Genomic DNA, 12,441 nt, shown 5'->3' with positions numbered 1-12,441 from the left:
AATCTTCATCATGTTGTTTTAATGTAGAGATTTATTGTTTGGAATTTCCAAGGTTTTTTAATAAAGGAAAATGAACAAACAAAGAAATTATAATTATTTGCTAGGAAGCAATAGAACATTGGGTAACAGTTAAATTCCTGACTCTATGAGAAGGATGTTGTCTAATGGTTAAAGAAAAGGACAGAATATTAGAATTCCTGGATGCTATTTGTATTTTAGTCAGGTTTTTCATTACATAGTGACCATTTGTTTGTGGTACAGCATATACTTTGTGAAATTAGGTATGCAACAGTAGCAGTGTTTTACTCATAGCATTATCAAGCACGTAGATTTGGCATATATGTTTTTTTGAAAAGGCAATGTAATTCAATTAATGTAACCTGAGTTGCTGTATTAGCAACCTGGGATGAAATCCTGGCCCACTGAAGTCAATGGGAGTGTTGCTATTAATTTCAGGGACGGTCAGGATTTCACCTCTGGGCTTTATTCCAAGTTCTTCCAGAAGAAATTTGGTACAACCTCTGCTGTGTTCAGTTACCCCATTTGTAAAATAGGAGTGATGTTTTTTCTCTCTCTTAGAATAGGAGTTTAAGGATTTACTTAATAGTACAGAGGATTACCAATCTGTGGAAGCCATGAGACTAGAACTCAAGAGCATCTTACCCTGGACCAGGGAGTATTTTGATGAGGGAAAGAAACAGCAGCATCCATCTTGTCTATGTTAAGTTTGGAGCTATAATTCCATCTAGTTGCTGGGAAACAGTGCAAGAGGCTCAGTGGGTACTGAGAACATCTAAAATACAACGTGGCAAAAATATGAACTTGCAGAAATAATGAGCAGGTTTAGTGCATGTGTGCAAATAGCAATTTTCTGTGGCTTATAACTCAGTCAAATGCACCTTTCTAGCCACAGGACTATCACCCTGCCAAATTGTAAGCCCCTGCTCCAAACCCTTACGTGATAGTTGGTGGGTTTTTGTTTGTTTGTTTGTTTTTTAACCAGTTCTGTCTGAAAAAAGCCAAAACTACCTACTATGTTTTTCACTAAACTGCAATTTTCAAGAATGATTTTGATATTTTTCATCAAACTTTCAAAAATAATTTTGATTTGAAACAGGTACTAAGCATAACAAATTTCAGCCTAAAAAGGATAAAGTTTGACAAAGTTTTAAGCTACTTATAAAAGTTATAAGCAACTTAAGAAAATGTGGGATCACAATGGAAAGTGTTCAGCAATCTTAAAAATAGCATTACTACTGCATCACCTATAATTAACATGCATGTATTTTATTCAGGGGACTGTCTATTCTTGGATTGTGTGGCCACAGAATTTGATTTTGTTCTGTGACCGTACTGCTGACAGAAGTTGCTGTTGTGTCAACCACTTGCCACAGACTCCTGTTCTAGAATCTTGGCTTTCATTTACATTATCTTTCCTGGCCCTCTTGGTTGTGAAGAAACCTTGAAAACAAGGACAGTGTTCACCAAAGCCAGGCTTAATTCTTGAGTCGGTGGGCACTTTAAACAATAGCTTTGAGAGCTGTGATCTTTCTAATTCATATATATTCACTCTGAGCCTATGTGGAGCTTCAATCGACTTCAGGTTTGGGTCTAACAACAATTTATATATAATGTTGACTCTGAAGCCTACAGATGACACATTAAGTGTCTATACTGATAACAATTAAACTGCTGCTCTTTTAGCAGAAATTCAACAAATGAGATTTTCCCAGTCCCAAACTACCTCCCACTCTTTTTCCAGGTGGGTCACTGATTATCTATCAGTAAACCACACAGGAGCTGCTATGCTGATTATATTATTTTTCACATTTAAAATTTTAAATGAAACTGCCACAAAACTTCCATGACCAGAAAGCCGCTAAATCTGGGGAATTTGCAGCAGAATGCTGGTTTCAGCTTTCCAGTGGAGGACATTGGGCTTTGATTATACTTGTAGCAAAACATACACTTAAGCAAGATACACAAAAACTATACATATGAGAACTCAAAGGCTAAAATATATATTTAGCATAATAACTAAATAAAAATGTCCAAGAAAGATGCCTATGACAAATATCAATATATATTCAATCTATGTTCATCTGTTTGAGTAGTTAATATAGCTTTGAGCTACAACAATCTCTCTTTAAGACCATTCAGTGTTTTGTTTTCCACATTGCCATTACTTCTTTCAGCTGATAAAGTATGAAGAATTCCTGGTGGTTTGCTAGATCAGTTGCAGAGTGCTGAATTCTATAGAACAAAAACAACCATAGATTCTCCCTGGCATGGAAAAAAGGCCTGCTATCCGGGCAATTAACTGGATGGCATTTACAAAATCCAGGGCACATACTCTTTTAGCAATTACATTAACTAAACACAATGTAAGAAAATGTTTTACATTTAATTTTTCCCATTTTTGACTTTTTAAATAAAATAAGGAGAAGAAATAAAAAGAAAACACAATCATTTTTTCTGGGATTTCTACTTTATGGTTTTTATTTTTGGTGATTTATGCTTAATTGTAGGAGTATACATATTAGTTTAAAAAGTATTATTATCAAACAAACAAACAAACAAACAAACAAAAACAAATTGACTTCCTGAGAGGAACTTCCTCATTGTCCTTGCTCCCAGGAATGGTCTCAAAGCACTAATGAGGATTCTTTAGGGTGTACACTCTACAAACAATTTTTAACACTAAAAAAATGTATTTTAGATTTTTACCTCTTCCCACATTTTGGTTCAAGGGAATTTTCTATGGTCCCAATTCCACAAGGAGCTCAATGCCTGTGCAACTCTGAGCCTATGTGGAACTCCAACTGACTTCAGGTTTGGGACTAACAACAATTCCACTGCAGTTATTTTGGTCCTTTTGATAATGGTAGTTTGGTCATTTGGCACTTTATAATAGGTATTTGAAGCCCTGAGTAGTCTGCAAAGGCTTTTTATGAAAATGCATGTGAAGACATTTATTCTGTACATAAATATTTAAGTGCTGTACATAAATATTTAAGGTTTTTTTTTTGTAATATCTGAAGAAATTACAACACATTGAATATTAACTTCCCAAAATTCAACTTTTAATTCCCAACCTTTTTAGAATATTATACACTCCAAAAAGTTTAAAATTGGTACAGACCAATAGTTTTTATACCCATGTTCATTAATAAGCTGCAATTTATTTGATTTGATGACATTTAATAAAAACATCAATTTTAAGTTGAAAATCTACATGTGCCAGCTTTCAGCTTAGACCAATTTTTTTATTGTCATTGAAACTCCTGAAAAATATAAATTTGTACATAAAACTTCATTCACTGTCACATTTTTGGCAGCAACAGAGGCCACTCATGCCACTATTGAACTCAGTGGTATCAGGATTAGACCCACAGAGAAGCACATTAAAGAGGGTGACAGAAATTTTTAAAAGCTAGGGCCTCAACCTATAGTTAGGCACCTCAATCAAGAAGCCTGATTTTGAAAAGTTTCCAGCACTTTGCAGCTCCCATTTAAATCCGTTTTCAGTGTTTGCACCAGGAGCTTCTTATCATGTATTTCCTTGAACATCCAAAATTTCCATTTGCTTCAAGTTCAGTGGGAATTTTGGGGCCTCACAAAAGGTAGGCATAGGGAGTAGGTGGCTTCACCTTAATGACAACTGCGTGAAGCCTGCTGATTTCTTTCTTTCTTTCTTTTTCTTTCAGAAATACATTTTTTTTAAAAATTAAGACAATCTTCTAGTATACGTCTTAGGAGTAGGATATTTTCCAATTGGACTACTACTCTAGCTGTATCTATGCACTGATATATGTAATGTGTGTGTCTGTGTTTATATATATATATATATATACATATACAGAGGTATGTATTTACCGTGGTTAGTAAGATTTTAAACCTCTTTCAACAATGAATGGAGATTACGACCAATTTCTGTTAAAGAACAAAATCCGTGCGTGCAGCTGCAACAAGACATTTGAAACAATGCAGGCAGCCTTGCGTTTATACAGCAAAAGGATCTAGTCAATTGAAGTACAGATTTCAGGTCCCTGACCTGTCTGGGGCTGCCGGTGCCGCCTCCGGCTCCTCTCTCTCGCTCTCTCTCTCTCTCTCATTGGGTGTTGCGGTATGAATATGCAAATACGCCCCCTCCCCCTCAGTAGCTTTTTCCCTTGGTTTGTCATGCAGCCGCCAGGCGGAAACGAAGAGCCGCGCTTCCCAAGGGCTCCAGCGGCCAGATACGGAGTCGGGGAATGGGTGGTTTAGTGGGTGGTGGTTAAAGGGAGCCACCGCCGCTGGCCCGGCCAATGGGAAAGAGGTGGAAGGAGGCCAAGTACGCACTAGCTCCGCGCTAGGATCGCCAGCTCATTCTGCAGTCGCAGAGGGGGGAGAGAGAGGGAGAGAAAGAGAAGGGAAGGAAAAGAAAAGAAAAAAAGAGAGGCAGCACCGCACCACACATACATAGAGACCGGCCCAGCTCCACACACACACACACACACACACACACACACACAGAGGTCTCAGCCTCTCCTGGATCGCGTTCAAGTCAGCCACCAAAACCTACTCTCCAGCCTTGCAACTCAAAGAGGAAGGAAGATTGGAAAGCGAGAGGAGGAGGAGAAGGAGGAGGGGGCTGCCCACTGCCTATAGACTTTAACTTTACCGCCTTTTCCCCTCCTCTGGCCAAGAATTTTCTTCCTGTTTGGTGTCTCCATTAAAAAAAAAAACCAAAAAACAACTGAGCAAACAATAATATTTTTTTTTCTTTTTTTTTTTAAAAAAGAAGGGCACTTCTGGAAATCCAAACCAAAACAAACAAACAAACCACACCGAGCTCTTGAGAAAAGAATAAATTTGTTACCTGAGACATGTGAAGCCAACGGCCCTGTGTTGTGTGTTACAGATTTCAGGATCCCATTTATTTAATGCAATACAGTGCAATGGTATGTGGCATTGAAAATTACGCTTTTTCTCCCCCCCCCTTTTTCATTTGCTTGGCTGTTCCCTCTTTTCCCCCCTCCAGGCTGCGATTGTGGTTTCCAGAGTGGATGTTATATCCCCTTCCTAAAAGCTGATATCACTTCTGTTTTACAGGATGAGATATAAGTGGTGGATTGTTTGTTTATATTTTGCTTTTTTGGCAGCTTTTGTATATGGGTCACACTTTTATGCCAGGAATCAGTTGATGGGAGTTTGCGTCCAAAAGTGCTGAACTTGGCACATTTCCTGCTTCAACTTTTCCCCCTCCCCCTCTGTTCTGGCAGGCAGCTATCAGTTAAACGCTGGAATGGATTAATGAAAATGCTACTTTATTTGTAACTCGAGACAGTTTTTGTTTCTCCTGTCTTGTTGCTGTAGTTTTTCTTCTTCTTTTTTTGTTCACCCTTTTGATTCTTTTCCTTCTAACCGTCTGGATATATTTTGTAATGAATACACTTTTCACCCTGAATGTGTACTTTTGAGGAAAAGTGGCATTGATTCTCTGTTTGCTGTACTAAATAGTTAATTTATCTCGGGTGCTGCATATTGCAGTATGAAGTGTTCATTTGGTATCTCTGAATTTGTTTTTTAAGTTACTTTTGTGGCTTTCCTGTGGTTTCTCTCTCCCTTTTTTTTCACCCTACTATTTTGCTGTGGGAGCCTTGCATGTTGTACTTTTAATTCATTCCTTTCTTCTGTGTGTGTGTGTGTGTGTCTGTCTGTCTGTCTGTCTGCTTTCCCCTCTTGTCCTCTCCTCGCCTGTGTGTCTGGGCCACATTTTAATGCACAATATCCCATCCATTAAGTTGTGGTTGAATGCGGAGTGTGTGAAGACTTGGCAGCTCTCAGGTTGAAGGGGGCGGGGAAGCCAGTTTCGACTTTGACACAAGATGCCGATGTGGCGTGATCTGAATTATTATTAGGGCTGCGAAAATGGCCATCTTCTCCTACTCCTGCTGCTGGAAAGGGCTGCCATTGAACTTGAGACAGGACAGACAAGATCTCCAAGTTTTTTTTTTTTTTTTTTTTTTTTTTTAGTACAGTAGCTGGCAGGGAAAAGGCGCCAAAATACACAAGACTTAACTCTAACTTTCTTTGAAGTGATCTTGAGCCGCAACCCATGTAACTTAACATTGAATCATAGGGAAAAAAGTTAACTTTTGAACTCTAATTTGTATAGACATTTACATCAATCTCTTTAAAAAAAAACCATAATAAATCTAGAAAGTCATATAAACTGTCAGAAAAGATACAGCTGCAATTATTTTATTTTTTTTTGGTGTGTCCAGGAAGTTTAAGATTAGTTACTATGAGTTTTGAGAGCATTTGCTATATTAGCGAGAATGGGTTTCCATTGCTTTGTAAGGCTGCAAACGTGACCTTTACGCAGTCAGGCTAAAAACTGCAGCGTTGTGTAACACAAAACGTTGTGGTTTACAGCTTTTACATTTGAGGTTTGATGTTTTCATTTTTCTGGTCTGGGAGACAGAAAAAGCTCGGGTATTAGAGTCATCATCAAACCATATGTGGACAGAGGTCAAGCACACACACCCAGTGAGCTAGATAGGGGTGTGTGTGTGTGTGTGTGTGTGTGATCATTCCGAAAAAAATACCCCATAGTAATACTATGATTAAAATATATTAATGTGGTTATAGGTGTGATGATATAGTGAGTTACATGTTTTACTGTTCACATTTTAAAAAACTTATACTGAAAAATTAAACTGCATATAAAAATTAATTGAGACTTCGTGAACAGATAAAAATATTGAGTTTCACTGTTTATTTTCCCAGTTACATTTATTTTCTATCGTAATCGGACAGATGTAATATACTCAGGAAAACTGAACAAACCTATAAATTATATGACATTATAAGCATCTGGAGCGTTGCTATATAGTTGTATATGATATCACAAGGAACCCTGAATCATAAGGAATCCTGAATCGCTTTGCAATTCACAATTACTGGTCATATATATAATATATATTGCACACAATATAACATTGTGATGTATATAATATATAATTTAGTCAATCTATGCTAATGTGTGTACACATGTAAATATTTGTGTATATAACGGGTGAAAGCTTAAGTTTCTTACTGCTGATGAAGTTGAAAAGTTGAGGTTACAACATGGATATAGCTGCATATAGCTTGTCTTTGTGTCACAAGAGCCTGGTGAAACAGAAATTTAAGAGGAGGCGATTCTTGCATACTGAATTATTTGAAATAGCTGCAAAATGTCTGAACGGAATGGTTTTTATTTTTAAACATGTGCTGTTAGAATATTCAGACAGAAATGGATAATTCTCTGCATGTTTGTTGATAATTAGGAAAATATACAGCCTTGCATACTAAAATGAACAGGTATATACAGTCCAACGTTAACAATATCTTTCTCTTGATTTTGAGGCATAAAACGATGTTATGATTGACAACCAAAATACTAGAACAAAGGACACCAACTGGAATCCTACCTTAGCAAGAATATAGACTTGATGACATAACAGGCCTCTCCATTTCTCAGTTTTACGATCCTCTGGAAATATAACTACAAAGGCTCTGCAGAATGTGTAGACATTGTGTGTTCAAAGAGAGCGAGTGAGAGCATTTGGTTCCATAGGAGTCCAATAGAACTCAAATCTGAATCGTCCGTGGAAAACTGCTGTGAAAGGGCAGCGAAAGTTTGTTTGGCCTTTAGTTTCAAAAAGTGTTTCTAGCTTTTCATATAGTCGAAGTGGCTAGCCTCGTATTGTATTTGAAATCAGTCCTGCTCTGTGAGTTTCCAACTGTAAATGTGCATGAAATGTAGGCAGAATGAGACACTGTTCCTGTATAACAGCGTGCGTTGGTATTTCGGCACTAACGTTATTAACAGTGATTTTCTCAGCTTAGTTTTGTCCCTACGGAACACAAATAGCTCCCAGTGAAATAAGTACAGGATGCCAGATACGGGGTACTGGGGGATGCTGGGAAGAGGAAAGACCAGACTGGTATTAATTTTCCGAGAGAGAATTTAAAATACTGCTTAGACACTTGCGTTGTAATAAACAGACGCATTTTACTCTTTATCTCCTACAGGAGCCTTCTCTTTAGTTGTGGATGTTTGTTTTATGACGTTTCACATATATAAAATGCATACCCTCATCACTCCCCCAAGCTGCCCCTGGCAGAATATAGTGTTCCCATTCCGCTGATAGCATAGCAGCTTCTCCAAGCCCTAGCGCAGAGCAAACCAGTTCTCAGTGTCACTCAATGGCTAGGTCAGGTGGCGAATTTGTGTGTGTGTGTGTGTTAATATTACAGACACGTGTGGATTTTTAAACACTATATGAAGGTCTGTTTATCTCCAGTATATACAGAAGCCAATATTGCAATGCTAGGAAACAGAGTGTTATGAGCAATTGTCAGAAAGGATACTAAATAATAAAGAACTTGCAACAATAGTAGCTTATTTTTAGGTGCTTTGGGGTGTTTGCTCTACCTTCATAAGGAATTTCGCTGCATGCCAAGGCCCAGTCGTAGTTATGGTTTACTTTAACTAACTACCACGTCCTTAAAAAGGCAGGCACATGAGACATCAGCATTCATAGACATCTGTGCGTAGGCAAATAACTTTTAAAACGTCTTTAAAGGTTTGTTTTTGATAATTTAGGGCCTTTCCCCCCAAAAGACAAAATCACCATCGTAAGCCCATTTAACTTTTCTCATTTGAAACACTACTTTTGTTTTCCTGTAGTGCAAATTGCCAAACTCTGCTTCGAACCAGGGACTGTTCTACCATAGAGAATCTCTCTCCTGGGTTAATTTGCTGAAGGGGTAATCCTAAAGAGGGAGAAAAAGAAAGAAAAGAACAAGGAAAAAGCAATCTTGCAACCATCTTTAGAATGTATATTTCCTCTTGTAGGCGTGTGTGCTCGGGGAGGCTGTAGGGGAATTTCTGTACTAAAACTTTCTCTACTTCCGAGACGCTATTAAGCATGTTGTTTTTATAGTTTGCTTATTAAAGCAGGGGGCATTGATTGAGATGAATCACCACTCCGTTTCCACTCCGTCCCTACGGATGGCTTCCCAGAATGAGTTTGGTTAATCCTGGCTAACAAATCTATTCCTGGAAAGGCCTGGAGTTAGTCTGGTATTTTGTTAAATAAGTAGCGCTGGTTCGCTGGTGCGTCAGCTTTAGTGAGTGAAGGGCCGGGCGCTCTGTGTGCAGGGCGCCTGAGGACAGAGGGAGACAGACACAGGCTGCCACACGGGGCCCCCAAGCAGTCAGCCTCATCTCTCTCTCTCTTCCCCCTCCCTGGCTAGTCGTCTTTGTCTCACTTAGTGGAAGTGAAAACCAGTTATTAACAACAGCGAATGTATACGTGGATGTATAATCCCCAGTCCTTGTTCCTGTTCCAGTGTGTGGTATACGTTAATGTGTCTGAGTGGGGAGATCAACCGCACCCATCTCACTCTGGAGTTTCTTCTGGCTTGTAGAAACCCCAAGGCTCACTGGCTCTCCTTACCTTGTTCCCCTTCTTTGTGCCGCTGTTCGATCTGAGAAGCTTGTCACACTTTGTTGCTTTTAGTGTAAATGTCTTTGGAGAAAACAGGGTCCCTTTCCCAGGACTTAGGAACGAGCCTTGTGATATTTCTGCCGGGGGGAGGGCCTAGTTATAAAATCTGTGCAACTCACAGAGGCAGCATTTCTAGTGGGTTTCCTTTTTTTTTTTAGGAGGGTAAGGGGTGAGTTGGGGAGGGGAGGGAGAAAGATATTACAGCTTTAAAGCAGACCTGCAGTAATGGCTGGTTGTGTAGGAGTCCAAGCGCTTAAAGAGGTGTTCAAGGACATTAGTGCATTTGTGCCAAGGGGAATGTCTTTTATGGTAAATTAACCAGTTAAATTGAATATTTATTCAAAGGGAAACTCCAGTATTTAAAGCTGGCGTTATCAGCTTTTTGCAGTGTCTGGAACAAGATGATAGGATTTGGTGTAGTCTGTGCAAGATACGAAATGAAATGTGTTCACTATGGTTAACCCCGAGTTTGCCTCATCACTTCTGGCATAAGTGCGCGCTCTAAACTTGCTTGTCACTTTTAAATACGGCCCTTACAAGGAAGAAGACGTGACTTGTTCAAACACTGATGCTTTGAGCACACCCTGAAAGTGCAGCTAGCCACCAGAATGCATGTAGATAGGTTTCTTTGGAGGGTTAATGTGTTGGGCTCTCGCTGTTTCCTTTGACATTACCTGTCTTGTACGAGCCCCCCCTCCCTTTCCCCCTTCCTTTGGCTTGTAAATTTATGGGAATTGCAGCTGGTAGACTTGGCAAGCTCTCCTCATTAAGAGCCCTCTTTGAAAATGGGCTGTGTTTGAGCATTTCCCTAATGAGGACAGGACGGGGTTAAAAAGTGACCATTTCATGGTTGACTTGAACCTGCCTACTTTTCTTGATGTGCCGTTGTGAATAACTGACGTGAATAACTCCCCACTTTGGGAAAGGAAAAGTCACTGGTCCCTTCAGGACAATTTAGACGAGAGAGGCTCTCAATGCCGAAACACAGTGAAGGTTTAAACTCCAGGCTGCTTGCAGGAGCTGGCACTGATCAGGCGCTTCGTCAGCTCCTCGTTCCCCTTTGTGTCACCCGCAGCAGCAGCAGCGCGCATGGGGTGGGTGCCCCCCCGCGATCTGCAGCGCCTCACACCGCCCTCCCTACAGGAGGAGAACTAAGTTTCATTCACGACATTCCTGGAGCAAGAAACTCGTCCTCGGGCTTCAGCTTCCTAGTAAAGCTGGTTTGGAAGATTGAAACCAGACTTTGCTACCGCGGGCCCCATCCTCCAGATTGTTTGATGCCCTTCGAGATGCTGCTTGCACCCCACTGGGCACGCCAGGGGAGAAAGCCGGGCGGGGGGAAGCTGGCCTGACCTCCCCCCATCGCATAGCCTGTAAGGAAAGGAGCCTGCCCCGCAGACTACCCCGGTCCCCGAGGGCGTGTGCTGCTCAGGCTGCGACGGCAAGGCGGAGGGATGGGGGCCACGTGTAAGGGGCTCCCTGGCAGGGAGGCAAAAAGCAGCCCAGAGCAGGAGGCCCCATTGCACGGTGAGCGAAAGCCTAGCAGCCCCTCGGGTTTTAGGTGCACAGGGCAGTAACACTGAGAAACACAACCAGAGAGAGAGAGAGAGAGAGAGAGAGACAGGGCTGCAGGCTGCACATGCTGGCCGTGCAAAGAAAAAGAAACCCCCGGCTTCCACCGCCGCTCTTGGTTGGGCTGAATGAGTGGCGATGTGGCGAAGTTTCACGCTTTTCGCTTCCCGCCCAGGCCCCCGCCTCTCCTCGCGCAGCGGCTCCTCCTGGGCTGGTAGGGCAGAGGCCAGAGTAGGGAGCCAGGCTGCCGCAGCCCCAGCCCCTTGCTATCTCCCTGTGGGGGAATTTTCCACTGGGCACTTCCCAGGACAAGCAGAGAGAAGTGGGTTTATAACTGCCAATGCTCTGGAATAGCTGCTGCAATAATCGCTGTTCCAACTCCCCCCCCCCCACTCTCCCCAAAACCTTCTTTCACCAGAAGGGAGGGGAAAATTAGGCATGTTTGTAAAATGCGCTGGATTCTTCTACAGTGGTAGATGATTGATGAAGAGAAGGGCGGGAGGCGGGGGGGGGGGGGGGGGGAAGATCTGGTGGAAAAAAGGAATGTGTTTGCAGGAGGAGGAGTGTACGCGATGATTGTGTAATTAAATAATTAAAAACAATCCTCAAGTCTCATTTGGGGAAGCGAACTGGAAGGGGGTCCCCAGGGTGTAACCGATGGATTTTCCAACTTCCAAGTTTTGCAGCAAGCGAGAGAGGGAGCAAATGGGGAGGGAGAGAGGGAGAGATTTATCGTTTTGAATTTTCGAGAGATCATTTTTATTATAGTGGGCGTTTGGAAAGCAGCCTCTTAACATTGCCCACATTAGAGAGAGAGAGAGGGAGGGAGTGGATAGGCAGAGAGAGGCACAGGCTGCTGCGAGAGAAGCCCGGAGATTGCGCGCTGCGAAGCATTTCCCAGCCTTGGGGGACTCACACTCTCACTCTCTCTCTCACATACGCACATGGTCTCTTCCTTGCAAAGTTTCGCCTGCGATTACTCCGGGACTTTCCTGCTCCGCTCCGGGCTGTAACCTTGAACTTTGGTAGCGTGGTGACAGTACAACCACCGCCGCCGCCACCAACATCTTAAAAAAGCAAACAGCAAAACCCTCCCGTCCACCTCCCCCACCCCGAAAAAACCCTTCATCCGAAAACCAGCAGCAGAAGCAGCAAAAGCGCCGCCGACAACAAGAGGGTTAAAAGTGTAGATTGGATTTCACCCCGGGAAATCTAGCACACGGAGTGAACTTGAATCTTTGGCTATTTAAGGAGGACTGGGGTTTGCTGTGAAGTTGTGGTGATCCAGGGCAGAATCCCGTCCTGATTGATTTCATCTTCCTTG

General features: G+C 41.7%; 1 protein-coding gene across 3 annotated transcripts in view; it reads left to right on the top strand.

Annotated features, from left to right (window-relative positions):
• The window catches only part of NFIB (nuclear factor I B), a 335,698-nt gene that overhangs the window by 117,044 nt on the left and 206,213 nt on the right, over positions 1–12,441 (top strand). The gene's annotated exons all lie outside the window — the stretch shown is intronic.

This window comes from Eretmochelys imbricata, chromosome 5, assembly GCF_965152235.1.
Source record: "Eretmochelys imbricata isolate rEreImb1 chromosome 5, rEreImb1.hap1, whole genome shotgun sequence".
Classification (NCBI taxonomy): domain Eukaryota; kingdom Metazoa; phylum Chordata; order Testudines; family Cheloniidae; genus Eretmochelys; species Eretmochelys imbricata.
The sequence above is the reverse complement of the archived record's forward strand: the minus strand, read 5'-3'. Positions and strand labels throughout refer to the sequence as shown.